Source organism: Chlorocebus sabaeus, chromosome 14, assembly GCF_047675955.1.
Source record: "Chlorocebus sabaeus isolate Y175 chromosome 14, mChlSab1.0.hap1, whole genome shotgun sequence".
NCBI classification, from domain to species: domain Eukaryota; kingdom Metazoa; phylum Chordata; class Mammalia; order Primates; family Cercopithecidae; genus Chlorocebus; species Chlorocebus sabaeus.
In genome coordinates, this window is record NC_132917.1 from 69,106,089 (window position 1) to 69,126,059 (window position 19,971).

Here is a 19,971-nt window from a genome sequence, read left to right on the forward strand (position 1 = left end):
TAAAAATACAAAAAAAAAAAAAAAAAAAAAAAAAAATTAGCCAGGCTAATTACAGGTGGATGCCTGTAATCCCAGCTACTTAGGAGGCTGAGGCAGAAGAATTGCTTGAACCCAAGAGGCGGAGGTTGCGGTGAGCTGAGATTGCGCCATTGCACTCCAGCCTATGAAACAAGAGCAAAACTCCATCTCAAAAAAATAAATAAATAAAGGAGGGAATGAAGAAGAAGGCAGAAAACGAGTTATTCATAGCAGGGGCTGACTATGAGCGACTACAATTAATGTGGAAAACATTACAGGCTATAAAAGCAAATAAATGAAGGACACAGAGTATTCCAGGAGAGAGTGTCAACATTGATGGGGGCCAGCCCCTCCACACCTGTAGGTGTTTCTCGTCAGGTGGAATGAGAGACTGAGGAAAGAAAGAGACACAGAGACAAAGTATAGAGAAAGAAAAGTGGGCCCAGTGGACTGGTGCTCAGCATATGGAGGACCCACACTGGCACCGGAGGACCCACACCGGCACCGTCTCTGAGTTCCCTCAGTATTTATTGATCATCATCTCTACCATCTCAGAGAGGAGAATGTGGCAGGACAATAGGGTAATAGTGGGGAGAGGGTCAGCAGGAGAACATGTGAACAAATGTCTCTGTGTCATAAACAAGGTTAAGAAAAGGTGCTGTGCTTTGATGTGCACACACATAAACATCTTGGTACATTAAAGAGCAGTACTACTCTCACCTGCAGCCTGAAGGTGGTTTTCTCCTATCTCAGTAAATAGAACATACACCGAGACATTCCATTGCCCAGGGACGAGCAGGAGACAGATGCCTTCCTCTATCTCAGCTGCAAAGAGGCCTTCCTCTTTTACTAATCCTCCGCAGCACAGACCCTTTACAGGTGTCGGGCTGGGGGATGGTCAGGTCTTTCCCTTTCCAGGAGGCCATATCTCAGACTATCACATGGGGAGAAACCTTGGACAATACCTGGCTTTCCTAGGCAGAGGTCCCTGTGGCCTTCTGCAGTGTATTGTGTCCCTGGGTGCTTGAGATTAGAGAGTGGTGATGACTTTTAACAAGCATATTGCCTTCAAGCACTTGTTTAACAATGAACATCCTGCATAGCCCTAAATCCATTAAACCTTGAGTCAACACAGCACATGTCTCTGTGAGCACAGGGTTGGCTGGGGCTAGGGTTACAGATTAACAGCATCTCAAAGCAGAAGAATTTTTCTTAATACAGAACAAAATGGAGTCTCTTATGTCTACTTCTTTCTACATAGACACAGTAGCAGTCTGATCTCTCTTTCTTTTCACCACAAACCTGCTAGAAGCTATAGAGACAGCCAGTAGGGGAGGCTCTGAAAAGAATGAATTCAACCAAAGGAGACTACTAGTCTCAGAAGAGTGTCAGGAAAGATCTGTACTGCCTAGGGTTGAGGGGTGAATGGGAGTGAGGAAAAAGGGAAAAGAGTTTAAGGAAGAGGAAAGGCAGGTGCTAACAAGGAGTGTGCAGCATGTACAGTCAAAGGAGGTGTTTTTTTAAATGAGAAGCCCATGAAATATTGATGGATAGAATCCAGAAGAGAGGCAGAGGCTGACAATTTAGAAGACAACACAGAACTGTCTCCTTCCACAACAATAGAATCCCCTGGCTTTTAAGTGGGCATTTAGTTAACCAACTAGAATCTACATTACCCAGCCTGCCATACAGCTAGGTTGCTTATGTGACTTATTTTGAGCCAATGATATCTCAGCAAAAGTTAGGTGTGCAACTTCAAAGCTATTTCCTTGAAGACATCTGCTATGGACACATCCTCTCCCTTCCTGTTGGCTGGGAAATTGCAGCAACTGCTTTTGACCTTCATACAGACAAATTGTACTGTGTGAAAATAATACCTTTTTCACTGAGATGGGGTTTCACTATGTTGCACAGGCTGGTCTCCAACTTCTAGCCTCAAGTGATCCTCCTACTTTGGACTCCCAAATTGAAAATAATATCTACATAAAAAATAATTAAAATGAAATAGTGATCCTTCATTTATAACAACAATAAGGAAAGAAAAGAGTGGTTGCCATTTTTCAAGATCTATTTTGTAAAATAAAAAGCTGGGAAATTTTTATGAATCCCCAATTTTTTCCAAAATTTTCAGGACTGAGAAATTAACAAGTCTGAGAACCATTGTATTCATTATCTATAGCTATGTAAAAAATTATTCCCAAATTTTGCAGTTGAAAATAGTAAACATTTATTTTCTCACAATTCCTGTGAGTCAAGACTCTGAACTGGTGTAGCTGGGTCCTTGGGCTCAGGGTCTCTGATGAGACTACAGTCAGCTGGGATGTGGTCTCATCTGAAGGCTCACCTGAGGGAGGAGGGCTCACTTCCAAGCCCTTCATGTAGTTGTTGGCAGAATTCAGTTCTTTACAGGCTATTGAAACAAAAAACTCAGCTCCTTGCCTCATGAGTCTCTCCGCAGTGCAGCTCACAACACAGTAACCAGCTTCCAGCAGAGTGAGCAGGTCAAAGAGCAGGAAAGGGCAAGCAAGACGGAAGCCAGGGTCTTTTTAGTGGCCTACAGAGTCTCCTGCTGCCTGCCTCCTCCTCCCAGATGCAGGAGGGCCAGGTTTGGCAGGGTGGTGAGCCTTCTCCCGTGTGACAGGAGAAAAGGAGAGGCTAGGAGCCACCGTGCCTCTTTGTGTAGGTGAGTTAATGGGAAGCTGCGGAATGGTGGACTGCTGGCTTTCATTTTCACCCCAAATTAGGGCAGCCACCCAGAATTGAGGGCAGGCAGTTGGGGAAGGGGGTGGTAGGAGATTTGAGAGGAATGGGGAGCTTTCAAATAGTAGGGTGGAGAACAGGAGACAGATGAGAGGAGAGAAAGCCATGGAAAGTGATGCTCTCGCTTGGACCCAAACCTGGAGAATTTTTAAACTCTGCATAAGCTGTACTTCAAGGATCCAGCAGTTTATGTCCATATGAGTTGATGCCTAAATTCACCCCAGTGTCAGATTTGCCCTTTTCTAGGAAAGCCATCTTGAGTGAAGCAAATGCCCACGTTATCCATGAAGGTAACTATGGAGCCTCCAGGAATCTGAACGCAGATGTTCCAGGCAGACATGAGCGCTGCCTGATCCAAGGGTGGCTGGAGGGAGGGAATGGACTGTGCTCCTGACATCCCCTGTGCCCAGCTGATACCCGAGTGTGCTGATAGCAGCGGTGGCTCTGTGGAGCCTGCAGGGCCCACCGTGGGGCTGTCGCTGAGGATGGAGCTACTGTCCCTCTCCCTGTCTGCAACTGGATGAACCCCACTGTCAAGTGTCCTAGGCACAGACAGACCAAGGCACAGAAATGAGAGGATCTGAGTCCCGGGCTGTAGGAAAAAGGAATTTCCTCTTCTCTTTGGGCCTGGGGACAAAGTAAAGGCTGTCCCAAAGGTGAATGGAAGTCCTCATCCTCTCTCCTGAATATAGAGAGGCAGACAGAGCCCTCTCTCTGGGGGCGAGACGATGGCAGCCACATCTCTGTGAGAGTCCCCATCTCCCCAAGGATGATCCTATGGCCCTAGCAGACACCACGCTGGGAGGTGGATTGCACCTCACTGCCCTATGCTTCTCCAAGCCTCCAGGATGGTCCTGCTAAATATTTCAGCCTGATCTCAGCTGTGTTACAAGACTTTGGAGAAAAGCCTACTCATCCCCTTGCCCAGAATACCAGAAGGGACAGCAGTGTCCCTCTTCCGGCCCAGGGCAACCACGTGCTGACACGATGCAGAGGCCAGAAGCCAGAGCCCAGGACCACACACCACCAGTTCTTCTAAGACAGCAGGCTGAGGCAGGCCTGGGGAGTCGAGGCATACTGGAGCAGGGGGTGGGGCGGGGGACGTTGGAGGTGAGGGTCCTGCATGGGCACGGGGCATGTGAAGTGGATTGAAATCGGAGCTTATATTAGCAGGTGACTGCTGAGGGTCACATGTACTGGTCAAGTAATTGCAAGCTGGTCAGGCACTGGGGTGGGCGATGAGGGGGGCAGTCTAGACTGAGGCATGGTCAACCCATTTGTGCCTGCAGTTTTGTGTGACTGGGACACCCCACTGGCATCTCCTAGCGCAGCTCCTTTCACATAGCTCTGCAGCCAGACCTCAGACAAGCTGCCAGTGCGGGTTAGAGGGAGATCTGGCCACCTGAGAGGCTGCGCGGCTTCCCTTTCTCCACCAGGACCGTCGCTCCTGGAGCAAGAAGCCGGCATAAGTGAGACCTCGAGTTCCAAAGCGACCTCAACACCAAGGAATTTCGCACTGTTTTGAATAGCCAGAACCAACTTCCAAATCAATGCAAAATCCACTCACCTAGGGGCCTCGTCTTAGCTTAGCCCTTGTCACCCCCAGCCCGGGACCCTGAGGTGACAGCAGCTCACCTCAGAGACGCCAACATTCTTTTCTGGTCCCTAATGCGCTGTGGACAGGGAAACAACCCAGCCTCGCTGACCTCAGCCATCTTCCTGTGCCAAAAAAGGGAAAGGAGCCAAAAGGAAGAGAGGCGGGAGAGACCACATTTTAAGGAGAAAGATATTTACAGATAGGCTCCCTCTCCTGCCTTCAACCCCTGAACTATAAAGCCTTGAAACGTTGCAATCTGCAATCAAATGTCAGACACAAAACCTTCTGGCTGGAGGTGCAGCCGTGCCAGCTTCCTGAATTCTCCCCTCAAAGTCGGCTGCGTGGGGATTTAAACTCATTTAAACTGGTGGGCTTGGGACAGGCTGTATCCACCAAAAACCAGGAAAGGGAGCGGGCGCGGGGCGTGCACCGCTGTAGGAGGGCTCTGCGTGTGTGAATCCAGGCTCTGAGTCCGCACGCCCACCTGGGGCGGTGGTCCAGCCGCCAGGAACCCGCTTCCCAGCCGCTCCCCCTCACGCAGGAAGCCGGGACTCTGGGCCCAGCTCTCCCGGACCACGGCCACGTCCTGGTTCCAGCTACGGTGGCAGAAAGAAGCCACAGAAACCTAAAGGACAGGAGGGGAAACTGAGCTTTCCGCGTGGGTGCGGCTGCCCTTGACACCCGCTTGGGGGCTCCGGAGGGCGAGGCAGGGCGGCCCCGCGCTGAAGGTGGAAGAGTGAACCTCCCAGCAGAGCGAGCGGGGAGAGGCCGTCCGGAGAAATGCCCCCTTGGCCCGACTGTGGCCCTCAGGAAAGACGCCTGTCCCGTGAGCACCGCCCCTTCTGTGGTCTCCAGACGCCCCCCTGGGATCACTGCGCGCCTCTACAGCTTCCCCACTCCCGGTCCCAGAGCCACGCCCGGGTGTGCGGCCAACACAAGATACCTCAAGGCCGGAGCCCCTCTGCGACCCCTGCTTCCGAGGGCCGGGCCCCGGGCGCCTGCAGCCTCTTCCGCACCGAGCTCGGCGGGTGCAGGTCTGGTGGCGGGTCTGGGGCTCCCGGCATAGGTGGAAGTGGTGGCAGGTAGGAGGCGCTAAGGGGACACTACTGTCCCTGCCTTCCAAACAGCGTCCCGGGACGACTGTGCCGCCAGGGCCTAGAAAAGTGCCTGAAGCCCAGGGACCGCTCTCTGAGGGACAGGGGGCCGATCTGGGTGAGATCAGGGAGCGGGCAGAGGAACTTGGAGGGGACCAACTCAGAGTGGGGGTTGCCCACAGGGTGTCCCTTGGGTCCTGCCCTAGACTGCGCTGGATGGGATTCTGCACACCCCACATTCCAGCCTCCCAGGGCCATTGACGCCCTGTGTTTGCAGTCATGGCGCGCCCCGCAGAGCGAGAAATGTAAGGAAGGGCACAGGGCCAGGACGCGTGGCCACCTCTTACTGCGCTTCCTCCCGACTCCCGGGGGCTTCGCCGCGTCTGTGCTGGTTCAGGCTGGGAAGGCGCTGCCCCCGTGTGGCCGCTGCCCGTCTCCGCAAGGCTGTCGTGCGGGGCGCTCCTCCACTGTGACCAGCGCCTGTCTGTTCGTTTGTGTGACTCCGATCCTCGGCTCACACCCACCTGGGGTGGATATGGTGCGGGGTGGGGGTCACAATAACACCACAAAGTAGCATTTTTCTGGTTCGGCTCCACCTGGAGAACTTTGGGTTCTGCGGACCCCCAAAATTCCAACCAATTACAGAGTAGTTCAGAAATTCCAGGAGTCTGGGCCACTGTGGCGGTCACCATCTTCTGCTGAGGGGCTGTGGTGCCCATTGCTGTCCCTCTCTTCCCAGTGCTCTCAGTGCTGAACTCCAGCATGCCCCTGTGGAAGGCCCCGCCACAAAGCCTGGCTGCTCCACGCTCCCTGGCTCGGGCATCCTCAAATTCCTCTTCCTCTCTGGCAGTCAGTGGTTTCTTTACATCAACTGGGGACCCCTCAGCCCCCTCCTGAGGAGGGCCCCCAAGGTTAGACTCTCCAATGAAGACCCCGCTCCATTTACACGGTGGTTTTGTTTTACGTTTCTAAGCAACAGTTCTCTCAGATATTATCATTATTATTATTATTATTAACAGAGAAAGCATCATGTGGGTATAAAAGAAAAGGCAGAGAATGAGGACTAGACCCCAGCTCTGGTGTTCTCCAAGCAGCGCTGTGCCCCTGGGGGTCTCTTGGGTGACTGTTTAACAGGGGATCACCTGTTGAAATAGATGCCTGTGGTGTTCATGGCAGGGGATATGAGGATCTTTTAGTGCAGAAGAAAGTTTTAGTGGAAAGGAGATGGTGGAGCAGTGAATGAGAGGGTGACCCTGTGGGATGTGGTCCCAGCCCCACTCAGCACAAGAACTGAGCCTGGTAGTAGCTCAGGAGTAGTGGCTGTGGGGTGATCAGCTTGCAGGGCAAGGCGTGGGCCCTGAGGAGAGGGCACAACAGGTGCAGATGATTGCTAACCCAGGCCGGCAAAAGATGTAATGGGCTTGTGCCCAAACACACACGCACACTCCTAGGGACTTTGAGAAATGCCTGTGGCATTTGGAGTGGTGGAGGAGGACACCAATGTCCTGTCATTATGAAGGATCCCAAAGCTGGGGGAATGAAGCCAACATATGGACCCACAGATTGGCTGCTGCTGGTGATAGTCAGAGGTCATGGGGATTCTGTCTGGGATCACTGGAGTCCTGCTGCTATGTCTACCTACATCATGCACATGTGACACCCCTTGGAGTAGAACCAGTTTATTCCCAGGGTAACCCTGGCAGTGGCATCCAAAGAGAATTCTGGAGCTTGCAGCTAGGAGGGACCCTCAGTACTCCCTGCTGGCTCTGGGGACCCCAGAGGGCAGTGAGGGGACAATAACTGAGAGGCCCTCCTGGGCTGCTCTGAGTTCCTGGGCAGGTCTAGAGAAGTGGCTGGATGTTCCAGAGGGAGGAAAAGGTGAGTGGCTTTGCCCAAGCTGGCTGGCATTTCTGGTCACTCTATGTTCCTAGAGAAAGGATGCCTGAGAACACTCAAAGTCCTTAGGTCAGACCCAACGTATCTAAACAGACAGAGTCTTCCTAGAGACTCTGGGGAAACTATGGAGTGGGAGGCCACAGGGACTATATCAGATGTGCCAGAATCTGGGATACAGGCACACAAGCTGGGTCGTGATTCCTGAAGCCAGGTTACCACAGCCTTTCCAGTGACACGATCCAGTCATAAGTCCCCTTTTGTGCTTCAGTTCCATAGAGTAGGGTTTTTGTTACCCATAACCAGAGGAGTCCTCTCACAATGCAGGATTTGTTAAGTCTTCCCACATAATTAGATACGGGCTAACAGGAAGTGGACATCTCAGGCAGTGGTCATCTGAAGGCTGCGGTGCTACTCAGAGAGGTGTGGTAGGTGCTGTGCAGGTTGTATTGGGAGTGTGAACTGAATTATCGTGGCAGGGTCTACTTCTGAATGCTGGGTGTGGCTGGCCCAGGAGACTCTGGACCCAGGAAAAGCCTGTTTTGCATTTTCTTCTGCAGGTTCACCTCTCTTACAAACACTGAGTACCTCTCACCCCGCACTTCAAGATACCAGCACTTAACACTTAATTCTAGTGTATTGGGTGCCTGAAAACAGCCACATATAATAATAAAACTCTCCCCAGTTCCAAATGGCATGAACTAGCTACACACAAAGAGAGGGAAGAGGCCCCTGTGGATTGAGGATTATTAAATATGAAGTATGTTTGTCAGGAAAAAACCTTTGTTTATATAAACAGTAGAAGCGCCGCCATGGTAACCCTGTTGGGTTTGCTCTGCAGCCCATAAAGGCCTCAGAGCCAAATTACCACCTCCTTTTTCATTGCTAGCCTACATTTTTTAAAAAACATCTCCAGCCAAAATTCCATGATCTGCCTGCTTGGTTTCCAGGCTCAGAAAATATCATTTAAAAAGGACTTGGGAACCAGTTAGAACTGCTGCCAATGCTTCTAAATGAAAGCTCATTTCTCTCACACACACTCTCACACACAAAGACGCATTTTGTTTGCCAAACTACAGTATGCTTTTCCTTTTTTATGTAACCCAAGTTTCCTTGGGCCTCCCAAGCCTGCAGGGCCGACGAAATGACACTAACATGTGACCCACAGGAACCCAGATCCCATGGGCTCCAGGTGTTTCTCCCACTTGCTTGCAAGGGCCTTGGCTCCTAGGAGGTCTCTGAGTCCTCTGGGTGGTATGCCTGGACATGGCCCTGAACAAATCCACTGCCAGACACAGGGCGGCTTGTCTCTGCAGCAGGGCCCAATAGGGCCCGCGTCACTTCTGTACTGTCCCTGGCAGTCAGGGCACTTGGGGATGGGTGAGGAGGGTGCTTCGAGGAGAACCCTTCACCTCCCTTTGTGCTACACTCAAGAAGCACGCCCCAAACCAGGCCGCTGTGCCCACTGCCTCACAGGCATTGTCAGCAGATGATCTTAGCGTTTACTCACATGCCCCTGCCATCCAAAGATCCCGGCCACAGACCGCAGGGCTGGTCCAAGTGGTGGCAGGTGGCCCTTCTCAGCATTAAGCTTCCTCCTGTGGCTGAGGGCAAACTCATCATTTCAGCCCTGCAGGAAGCTCCTCAGGCCCTCACCCCAAGAAGTCTTTTGGGTGGCCAGGCAGCCCCATTCTGACATGTCCAAGCATGTCTGTTTCCACTTAACCTCAAGTGCGATCCCTTCTCCATCCTCTCCATCCGAGAGAGCCCATTCGAGAAGGCAGGCGGGAGAGCCACCCTCTCCGTGTGGCCGCCTGAGGCTGCCGAGAAGCCAAGCTGGGCCCGAGCTCTGGGGGAAAGGATTGCTCCACTCCAAGGGAAAACTAAATTGACATCAGATTATTTTCCTACATCTTTTCCCACTTTTTAATATTTGCCACATTGCATTCCACATTCCAATCTCCAAAAGGATGGAAGCGTTAATAATATAAAAGAGAGAAGTGAAATTAACTGGACTCTAGAACTTGTATTATTTTCAAGCATATAAAGCATGAGATTTATGGCTGAGCATAAAGCATGGCTTTGACTTGAAATGTTCTCCTAGAGATACATTAGGGAAACAGCCTGATAGGGAAGCAGACCTGCGGGGATACAGTGATGTTGCAATAAGCCAAGGTAAAGTTATTTACTGAGTTTGGTCAGTTTTGGTATTTCTCTGCTTCTCTTACTTGGCTTGCCATAGTTTTGCTTACTTTTCAACATTTTTAAAGTTCTTCATTTAATAGAGAATTAGTGATGCTGTCTCTGTCTCTTGATTTTCTGCTTCCCATTCACATTTCTGATGAGTAAAACACCTTCCACATGTTACAGGTGTTACATATGTTCCATATATTACAGCATTAAAAACCCTTTTATAGACATTCTTTCAGTGAATACGTGTGTAAGATCTTTGTTTGCTTTTTTACATCTCAACTCAGGCTTCAATTCACACATTTCCAACTCAACCCAGGGTAGATGGGGAATCAAAGCGACTTTTAGATAAGGGCAAACTGGCTTATCCTGGTGTTTCAATCCAAACATAACACTGAGAAAATGACGTCTCTCTCTTTAGCTCTAGCACCAATTGAGGAGCAGAGAAAGAGAAGCTAAATAAAATTTTAGCATAAGTCCGGACTTTTACATCATTACTTTCTTCTAAGTGTTATAAATATATGAGCAACTATGTGCAAGGTACTTTTGCCTGTATTATTCCACTGAGATCCAGGTCTGCATGAGCACACAGTGCTCCCTCCGAAACCAAGTTTCGAACAATAGATTTCAGTGGTTCTGTCCACGTATATAAAGAGAAAATGGTTCCTGAACAAATTTCAATGAACATTTCCCCCTCCAGGAAGACAAAGAGTTGTAGCTCCTGCACACTCTTGCCTAAGGTTGTACAATGGACGCAATAAAACTATGAGATCTCAAGACGATGTTTAGATCTCACGATGCTCACACCTGTAATCCTAGCACTTTGGGAGGCCGAGGCAGGTGGACTGTCTGAGCTCAGGAGTTCAAGACCAGCCTGGCCAACATGGTGAAACTCTGTCTCTACTAAAAATAAAAAATAAAAAAAATTAGCCAGGCGTGGTGGCAGGCACCTGAAATCACAGGTACTTGCGAGGCTGAGGCATGAGAATCGCTTGAACCAGGGAGGTAGAGGTTTCAGTGAGCCAAGATCATGCCACTGCACTTCAGCCTGAGTGACAGAGCGAGACCCTGTCTCAAAAACAAAAACAAACAAAAAACAAACAAAAAAACCCCTACTTCTTAGCAAACCAAGAAGAAGAAGAAAAGTTCTTAACCTGATAAAGAGTATCTACAAAAGTCTACAGTAAATATAATGATAAAATGCTGAAAGCTTTCCTTTGAGATCAGGGACAAAACAAAGATGTTTCCATTACCATTTCAGTTCAAACTGTAATGGATGCCCTAGGCAGCACGGTGGAGCAATTTTTTAAAAATACATAAAGATTAGAAGAAAAGAAACAAATGTGCTGTTATTCACAGGTAATATGAGTATATACCTAGAAAAATCCATTCGAATTAACAAGTAAGTTTAGCAAAGTTGCAGCAAACAAAAATCAGCATACCAAATTTCATTGGATTTTCTTTAATGGCAAAAAACAGCTTTTAAAAATATATCATTTTAAGAACAACAGAAAATATCAAATACCTAGGAATAAATACAACAAAAGATGTGCAAAATCTCTGAATTGTTTCCTGTGGCTGCTGAAACAAATTACCACAAACTTGGTGACCTAAAAACAACAGAGATTTATTCTTTCACAGTTGTTCTGGAGGCCAGAAGTCCAAAGTCAGTATCACTGAGTGGATGCTGGTAGGGCCGCACTCCCTATGGAGGCTCTACAGGAAAAAGCTCTTTCTTGTCCCTTCCAGCTTCTGGTGGCTGCTGGCATTCCTTGGCTTGTGGCTGCATCCCTCCAGTTTCTACCTCTGTGGTTAATTGCTTTCTCCTTTTTGTGTCAAATCTCCTTCTGCCTCCCTCTTACAATGATACCTATGGGGCCCCACCCAAATAATCCAGGAAAATCTCCCCATCCCAAGATCCTTAACTCAATCACATCTGCAAATACTCTTTTCCATATAAGGTAACATTTACAAAGTCCCAGCATTAGGACCTGATATCTTTGGAAGTCATTATTCAGTCTACTACAGACTCTATGGATAAAAATTATAGAAATGTAGAGTCATTACTGAGACAAATAAGCAGAGATGTGCTCAAACCATACGTGCAGCCTGGAAAGCTCAACATTGTAAAACTGCCAATTCTCCCCATATTCATCTATAAAATTAAGGCAATTCCAATAAAAACCTCAGCAGTTGTGTAACTTGACAAGCTCCTTCTAAAATCCTTATATAAATTGAAAAGAAAAAGAATAGCCAAGATATTCTTGAAGAAAAACAATAAGCAAAGGAGGGTTGCCCTACGAGATATCAAGGCTTCTTATTAAGCTACATAATGCAGAGAGTGTTGAATTGGTATAGAGATAAATAGCCCATGGAAACAAACCCACTTATCAGCACTTGATATGAGAGGTGACATTACAGAGAAATTGGGAAGGGATGGGTTTTTTGATAAACATGCTGGGAAATAGGATATCTTCATTAAAAAAAAAAAAAGCTTTCTTGTTTTTGTTTTTGTTTTTTTTCTTTTTGAGACTGACTCGCTCTGTCACCCAGGCTGGAGTGCAATGGCGTGATCTTGGCTCACTGCAACCTCTGCCTCCTGGGTTCAAGTGATTTTTGTGCCTCAGTCTCCCGAGTAGCTAGGATTACGGGCACCCACCACTGTGCCTGGCTAATTTTTGTATTTTTAATAGAAGACAGAGTTTTGCAATGTTGGCCAGGCTGGTCTCGAACTCCTGACCTCAGGAGATCTATCCACCTTGGCCTCCCAAAGTGCTGGGATTACAGGCATGAGCCACCATGCCCGGCCAAAAAAAAAAAAAAGAAAAAAAAACAAAAAAGGTAAAATGAATTCCTACATCATATCAAACTTAAAATCTATTTCAGGTGAACTAAAAATCCAAGGATGAAAGGAAAAGCTATAAGGATTTTAGAAAACAATACAGGAGAATATGTTTAAAACCTAGGAAGGATTCCTTGAACAAGTTACATAAAAACACAAATCATGAAGGGAAAATAGGTGATCAATCTGACTATATTAAAGTTAAGGATTTCTATACAATACCAAAAAAAGAATGAAAAGATAGGTCACAAAGTGGAGAACATATTTGCAATACACAACAAAGAACTAGAATTCAGAATATGTAAAAAAAACCCCTCCAAGTTAAAGAGTAAACAATAAATCATCCAATTTTTAAAAACTGATTTTAAAAAGATTTGATTAGATTTATCACAAAAAAAGCAGTCAATATACATACGAGAAAATGCTCAAATCACAAATAATCAAGGAAATACAGGACAGGTGTGGTGGCTCACGCCTGTAATCCCAGCACTTTGGGAGGCTGAGGTGGGCAGATCACGAGGTCAGGAGATCGAGACCATCCTGGCTAACATGGTGAAACCCTGTCTCTAGTAAGAATACAAAAAATCAGCTGGCCGTGGTGGTGCTCACCTGTAGTCTCAGCTACTTGGGAGACTGAGGCAGGAGAATCGCTTGAACGTGGGAGGTGGAGGTTGCAGTGAGCCGAGATCGTGCCACTGCACTCCAGCCTGGGTGACAGAGCGAGACTCCTCTCCAAAAAAAAAAAAGGAAATATAAATTAAAACCATGAGAGACAAAGATGTATTCATCTGGCAAGTTTTAAATGCAATACCTGTTGAATTGAAACTTTTATCATTTTATGGTAACAATTTTTGTCTCTAGTAATGCTTTTTTAAACTTTTTGTTTGAGACAAGGTCTTGCTCTGTTACCCAGGCTGGAGTGCAGGGGTACAATCATAGCTCACTGTAGACTCAAACTCCTGGCACAAGTGATCCTTCTACCTCAGCCTCCTGAGTAGCTGGGACCACGGATGCACCACCACACCCACTTAAGGGTTTTGGTTTTTTGTTTGTTTTGTAGACATGGGGAACTCACTATGTGGCCCAGGCTGGTACAAACTCCTGGGCTCAAGCGATCCTCCTGCCTCAGCATCCCAAAGTGCTTGGATTACAGGCATGAGCCACCATATCCAGTCTTAAACTGTTTTTATTGTGGTAAAATATATATAACATAAAATTTGCCATTTTAACCATTCTTCAGTATACAATTCAGTGGCATCAATTACATTCACAATGTGCAATGATCACCACTATTCGTTTTCAAAAGTTTTCATCACCCACTATGGAAACTCTGTATCTATTAAGCAATAACTCCCCATTTTTTCCTCCTTCCAGCCTCTGGTAACCTCTAATTTACTTTCTGTCTCTCTGAATTTGCGTATTGTAGATATTTTATATAAATGGAATTATATGATATTTGTTATTTAATGTCTGGCTTATTTCGCTTATGTTTTCAAGGTTCGGCTATGATGTGGAGTGTATCAGGACTTCACTCCGTTTTATGACTCAGTAGTATTCCATGGTGTATGCGTATCGCATTTCGTTTACTCATTCGTTGTTGGACACTTGGGTTGTTTCCACCTTTTGGCTGTTGTAAGTAATCCTGATACAAACATTGGTGTACAAATACCCAAGTTTCTGTTTTCAGTTCTATTGGGTATACACCTAGGAGTGGAACTGCTGGTTTGTATGGTAATTCCATGTTCAACTTTTTGAGAAGCTACCAAACTTTTCCATGGAAGATGCACTATTTTCAAATAAATCATTTTCACTTACAGCCTATCTCATCATATTCATGTAGCTCACCATCTTTCCTTGGGTTGGGATTTGCCTGGTGTACCTTTTTTTAGCCTTTCACATTCAACTTTTCTGTGTCCCTGTGTTTCAGATGTCTTCTATACTTGTTGTGATTATTACAAATGTACGTGGATTTATTTTCTAAATTCCATTTTTTTTTCTTCTGTCACTTTGGAAACTATATTCTCTAGTTATAATATTTTAGTTTTCATAAAAGTTGAAATATCCATATTTAACTTCACAAAGTCAGAAGTTATCTTTATCGTCTTGCCACATCATAAAAAGAGCCTTATTAACTCTGCTCATCTACTCCTAAGTTACAATATTATTGTCTAGCATTTTAGTTCATTATGGATTGTTTTATAGCTCCTGAAACATTACTGTTTTAGACAGTTAGTGCTTTAGACTTACCCTCATTTAAAAGTGTTTTCTTGGCCGGGCGCGGTGGCTCAAGCCTGTAATCCCAGCACTTTGGGAGGCCGAGACGGGCGGATCACGAGGTCAGGAGATCGAGACTATCCTGGCTAACACAGTGAAACCCCGTCTCTACTAAAAAAACACAAAAAACAAGCCAGGCGAGGTGGCGGGCGCCTGTAGTCCCAGCTACTCGGGAGGCTGAGGCAGGAGAATGGCATAAACCCGGGAGGCGGAGCTTGCAGTGAGCTGAGATCCGGCCACTGCACTCCAGCCTGGGCGACAGAGCGAGACTCCGTCTCAAAAAAAAAAAAAAAAAAAAAAGTGTTTTCTTTTGTTTTCCTCACCATTCTTTTTTAAAGAGATGGGATCTTGCTATGTTGCTCAGGCTGGAGTGCAGTGGCTATTCACAGGCATGACCATCGTGCACTACAACCCTGAACTCATTGACTTAAGTGATCCTTCTGCCTCAGCCTCCTAAGTGGGACCACAGGTATGTGCCACCACACCCAGTCACCATTCATTATGTTGCATCTTAAGCCTTTGTGGGATCATTTTCAATCACCTTAGCATTTATCTTTGGAAGATTTTAGTGAGAGTCCCAGTTTTTATTCATCAGATAACACATTTTCCTATCAGTCTTCAAATTCAGTTTCATGAATTATTTTTTCAGCACTTTGAAATAGTTCCATTGTCCTTGTTTCCACTCGTGCAGTTGGGAAATAAGTTGTCCGTTTAATTATTGACTTTTTGTGAGTAGTCTTATCTCTCTGGCTGCTTTTTAGATCTCTTCATCTTTTGTGTTCAGTTTCAAAACAATGTGTTTAAGAATGCAATTTCCTTTAATCAGCTTAAGATTTGTGAAGCACTCTAAATTCTAGGATTTGCCTTTAATCTGGCCTAGAAAATTCTCTAAAAAGTAAAGAAGCTTTGACTTTTCTCATTTTCTATCACTCTCTATAGTAAAAGTTGCATTCTGGATTATTTCTTCAGACCTTTTTGTTCACTAATTTGCTCTTCAACTGGGTCTAATCTGTTCATCCATTCTAATTTCAATTGTTATATTTCATTCTCAGTCCTTCCTCACATCTGCCTTGTCATTCTTTATTGTCTTATACCTTTGTCATATATTTGATTCCTCTTATTGCTTCTGATACAGTCAGCCCATTGTATCCATGGGTTCTACATCCATGGACTCAACCAACCATGGATCCAAAATATTTGTTTAAAAAAATATAAAATTACAACAATAAAAAATAATACCAATTTTAAAATACAGTACAACTATTTACATAGCATTTACATTGTATTGGGTGTTCTGCTTTGTTTAGAGACAGGGTCTTGTTCTGCCGTCCAGGCTGGAGTGCAATGACACAATCATAGCTCACTGTAACCTCCAACTCCTAGGCTCAAACAATTCTCCTATCCCAGCCTCCTGAGTAGGTAGGACTACAGGCACAAGCCACCGTGCCTGGCTAATTTTTTTATTTTAATTTTTCTAGAGACGGTGTGTCATTACGTTGCCCAGGCTAGTCTCAAGCTCCTGGACTCCAACAATCCTCCTGCCTCAGCCTCCCACAGCACTGGTGTTGCAGGTGTGAGCCACTATGCCTGGCTATATCAGGTATTATAAGTAATCTACAGAATGTAGAGACGGAAATAAAGCTTCCCTTCTTTCCTCTCTGAAGGTTTGCTGAAATGAGCTGATGACAGACTAACAGGAGAAAAGGCATACAAATTTCATATGCACACGGACATGGGAATCCCACAAATATGAGACTCAAAGCAAGGACACACGGCTGAAATTCAAACACCCTCTTTATAAGGAAGAGGAAAAGATTTCATCTTTATAAGGAAGAAGTTTCATCATGCTACTCAGATGGCATGCAGTTTAAAACTTATTAATTGAAGCCATGCTTGTAATCCCCGAGGACTCTGGGAGGCCAAGGCGGGAGGACTGCATTCCCGTAAGTATTCCAAGACATAATAGCTCAAAATCCAAAATCATACACATGGGAGACAAGATACTACAAATGATAGGATCAAATTTGCCAAGATAGCAAACATTTCAGGCAGTCCTCTCGCCTAAATGCCTCCCACCTCATGGGGAGCTGTAGGCAATTTTGGAAGGGTAGTAAATAATTTCTAGGGGAAATGAATCAACCTGGGAGGCAGATATTATCTTATAAATGATTATCTTAGAAAACTGAAGATGATCAGCAAATTACAGGAAGGTGAGGGGTGGAACTACATTGTGAACAAAGGTTGCCTTATGCAAACAGTCTTTCAGGTAAACTCTCAAAGCTGCTCTCAGAATAGATGAAAAGTCTATCTGGGCATGATGACAACTTTTAGTCTCTTTCTCTTCTCCACTGGTTTATCTTTCCTGGTTATAAGACTCCTAGAAAGGGGGCTCTTAAGATAACTGCATTTCTTTGGAAAGTAGTTTCCTTAGTCAAATAAAGAGATTCGTCTCTCTTGAGTGGGGGAGAATTGCATGAGGCCAGGAGTTTGAAACCAGCCTGGGCAGACATAGCAAGACCCCATCTCTACATAAAGGAAAAAAAGTCAGGTGTGGTGGCATTCACCTGTAGTCCCAGCTATTCAGGAGGCTCAGGCGAGAGGACTGCCTGAAATGTTTGCAGTCTTGGCAAATTTGATCCTATCATTTGTAGTATCTTATCTCCCATGTGTATGATTTTGGATTTTGAGCTATTACGTCTTGGAATACTTATGGGAATGCAATCCTCCCGCCTTGGCCTCCCAAAGTCCTAGGGGATTACAAGCATGGCTTCAATTAATAAGTTTTAAACTGCATGCCATCTGAGTAGCATGATGAAACCTTGAGCTGTCCCACCCAGGACATGAAACATCCCTATGTCTGGTGTCTCTACCCTTATACACTACCTGTCTATTAATCACTTAGTAGCTATCCTGGTTATCAGATCCAAAAAAAAAAAAAAGTATAAATATAAATAGAGATTGGTACTATCTGTAGTTTCAGGTATCCACTGGGGGTCTTGGAATATATCCCTTGTGCACAAGAGGGGATGACTGTATATAAGACTTTTATATCAAAAGAGGTTGTGATTGAGAGGAATAATGTAACACAGAAATGGACAGAGTAATTTGCGTAACTTTTTATGTCCTCTTCTTGGGAAGAGGGTGAGTGTGTGTTCATTTCAAAAGGGATAGCTGCTGCATGACAGGCAGAACCATGATACTCTTTTTTTTTTTTTTGAGTCGGAGTCTCGCTGTCGCCTAGGCTGGAGTGCAGTGGCGCGATCTCCACTCACTGCAAGCTCCGCCTCCCGAGTTCATGCCATTCTCCTGCCTCAGCCTCCTGAGTAGCTGGGACTACGGGGCCCGCCACCATGCCCGGCTAATTTTTTTTATTTTTAGTAGAGATGGGTTTTCGCCATGTTTTTCTTTGGAAATTTAAACATGAGTTCAAGGGTAAGTCTAGATGTGTGTTGCCAAGGGTGAACTGTGCTAGACAATGTCTGCTGAATATTCTATACTAATAAAAAATTAGCTGCATGTACTGGAGCTAATACCTGTGGTCCCAACAACTTGGAAGGCTGAAGTGGGAAGACAGCTTGAGCCTAGGAGGTCAAGGCTGCAGTGAGCTATGATCATGCCACTGCCTTCCAGCCTAGGCAACTGGGAGAGACCCTTTCTCAAAATAATAGTAATAAAAATCAGCACTATCTTCTGATAGAACTAGGAATGCACAAACTAATTTATACAAATCTGTCCCTGCTGAGAAGACACAAATCATTTAAATTCCCAGTGTCATGTCAGCAAAGTCAATTCTGTATTCAAAGGCCAGCTTATTTTCACCACTTCAAGCAACAAAAAAAGATTACATATATGAAAAAGTTTCTAAATTAGTTTTTTTCAAACAAAGAAATGCTCTAAACTTTAGTAACACTACATGGGTCCAAGTTAATAACCAAGAACAAAAGATAGAAATCCTACAAAGATTCCCGACACTTCCTAGGTTTCTGCATAGCAGCAATGAAAGGAAATTAATAATAAATATTGGATTTACATTTTATTCAAAGGATAAATACAAAATTAAGAAAGAGTTCAAATTCAAAGCAAATATGCTTGATATTTCAAAACAATTCTACATACAAAGTACAATAGGAAAAAAACCAAAAGCCCCCATAAATTAGAGTGGCTAGACACACTCATGTCTAGCAGAAGGAAACTTGGAATTTAATGCAATGTTATTTCTCTTGCCTAGAAGCTAAAGCCTCAATTGTCTCAGATATCTTCCATCTCCTTATGGGCATTACTTGAAGACAACAATGGAGCAAGCTTTTTAATGAACTTGCCATAGTAAAAAACCAGTAACAGATGCCACACTGGAAAGAGGACAACAATGTAACCTAAAAGGGAGCTACTGGCAGAAATAAAAACTAGTAATACTGATAACATCTAGACCTTTGCAGATGTTTAGAGTACTGTACAATCTTATATTATTATTTATCAACCTTTGGGTCTCACAAATTAAGAATGTACTAGGTAAGAATCAAGGAGTTATACCCAGTTCACAATACCGTTTCCTCCACTTGCCCTTTAGATATAATGGATCTGGAATTCTCAATGAGTGTTACATGGTTTGGGAATTCTGGCAATTTTCCTTCCATGACCTCCCTATACTTATCTCCATTTCAAAATACACAAAGCTGAGTGCCAGAGGCAAAAATTAATTCCTAAAGATCCAAAGAGTATATAATACTTGTCAAATTTGATATATCTGGGCAGGACGCAGTGGCTCACGCCTGTAATCCCAGCACTTTGGGAGGCTGAGGAGGGCAGATCACTTGAGGTCAGGAGTTCGAGACCAGCCTGGCCAACATGGTGACACCCCATCTCTACTAAAAGTACAAAAATTAGCTGGGCACGGTGGCACGCGCCTGCAGTCCCAGCTACTCCGGAGGTTGAGGCAGAAGACTCACATGAACCCGGAGGGAGAGAGAGAGACCAAAGACCGGGCTGAATTCCACAAGCAGGCAAAACAGCACATCTATCCATTCAAATCACCCTGGCGTAACTGTCTCCTGAAAAATATAGCAAGTACTATAACCACTAGGGATAGACTCTAGCCTGCTGTTCATAAAAGGATTCTGTAAGGGAATCTTTGCTCTATGATGAACAGACTGCCAGATATTACAGAAACTTTAGATTGTCTTGCTACTCACTGACCTTAAATATTATTCTTCTTTTGCAACTATCAATTCACTTAAAAATTTTAATCACTGCATACCCTGTAAGCTTCCTATAAACAACATGTTACTGCAAAATGTTTAAAAAGA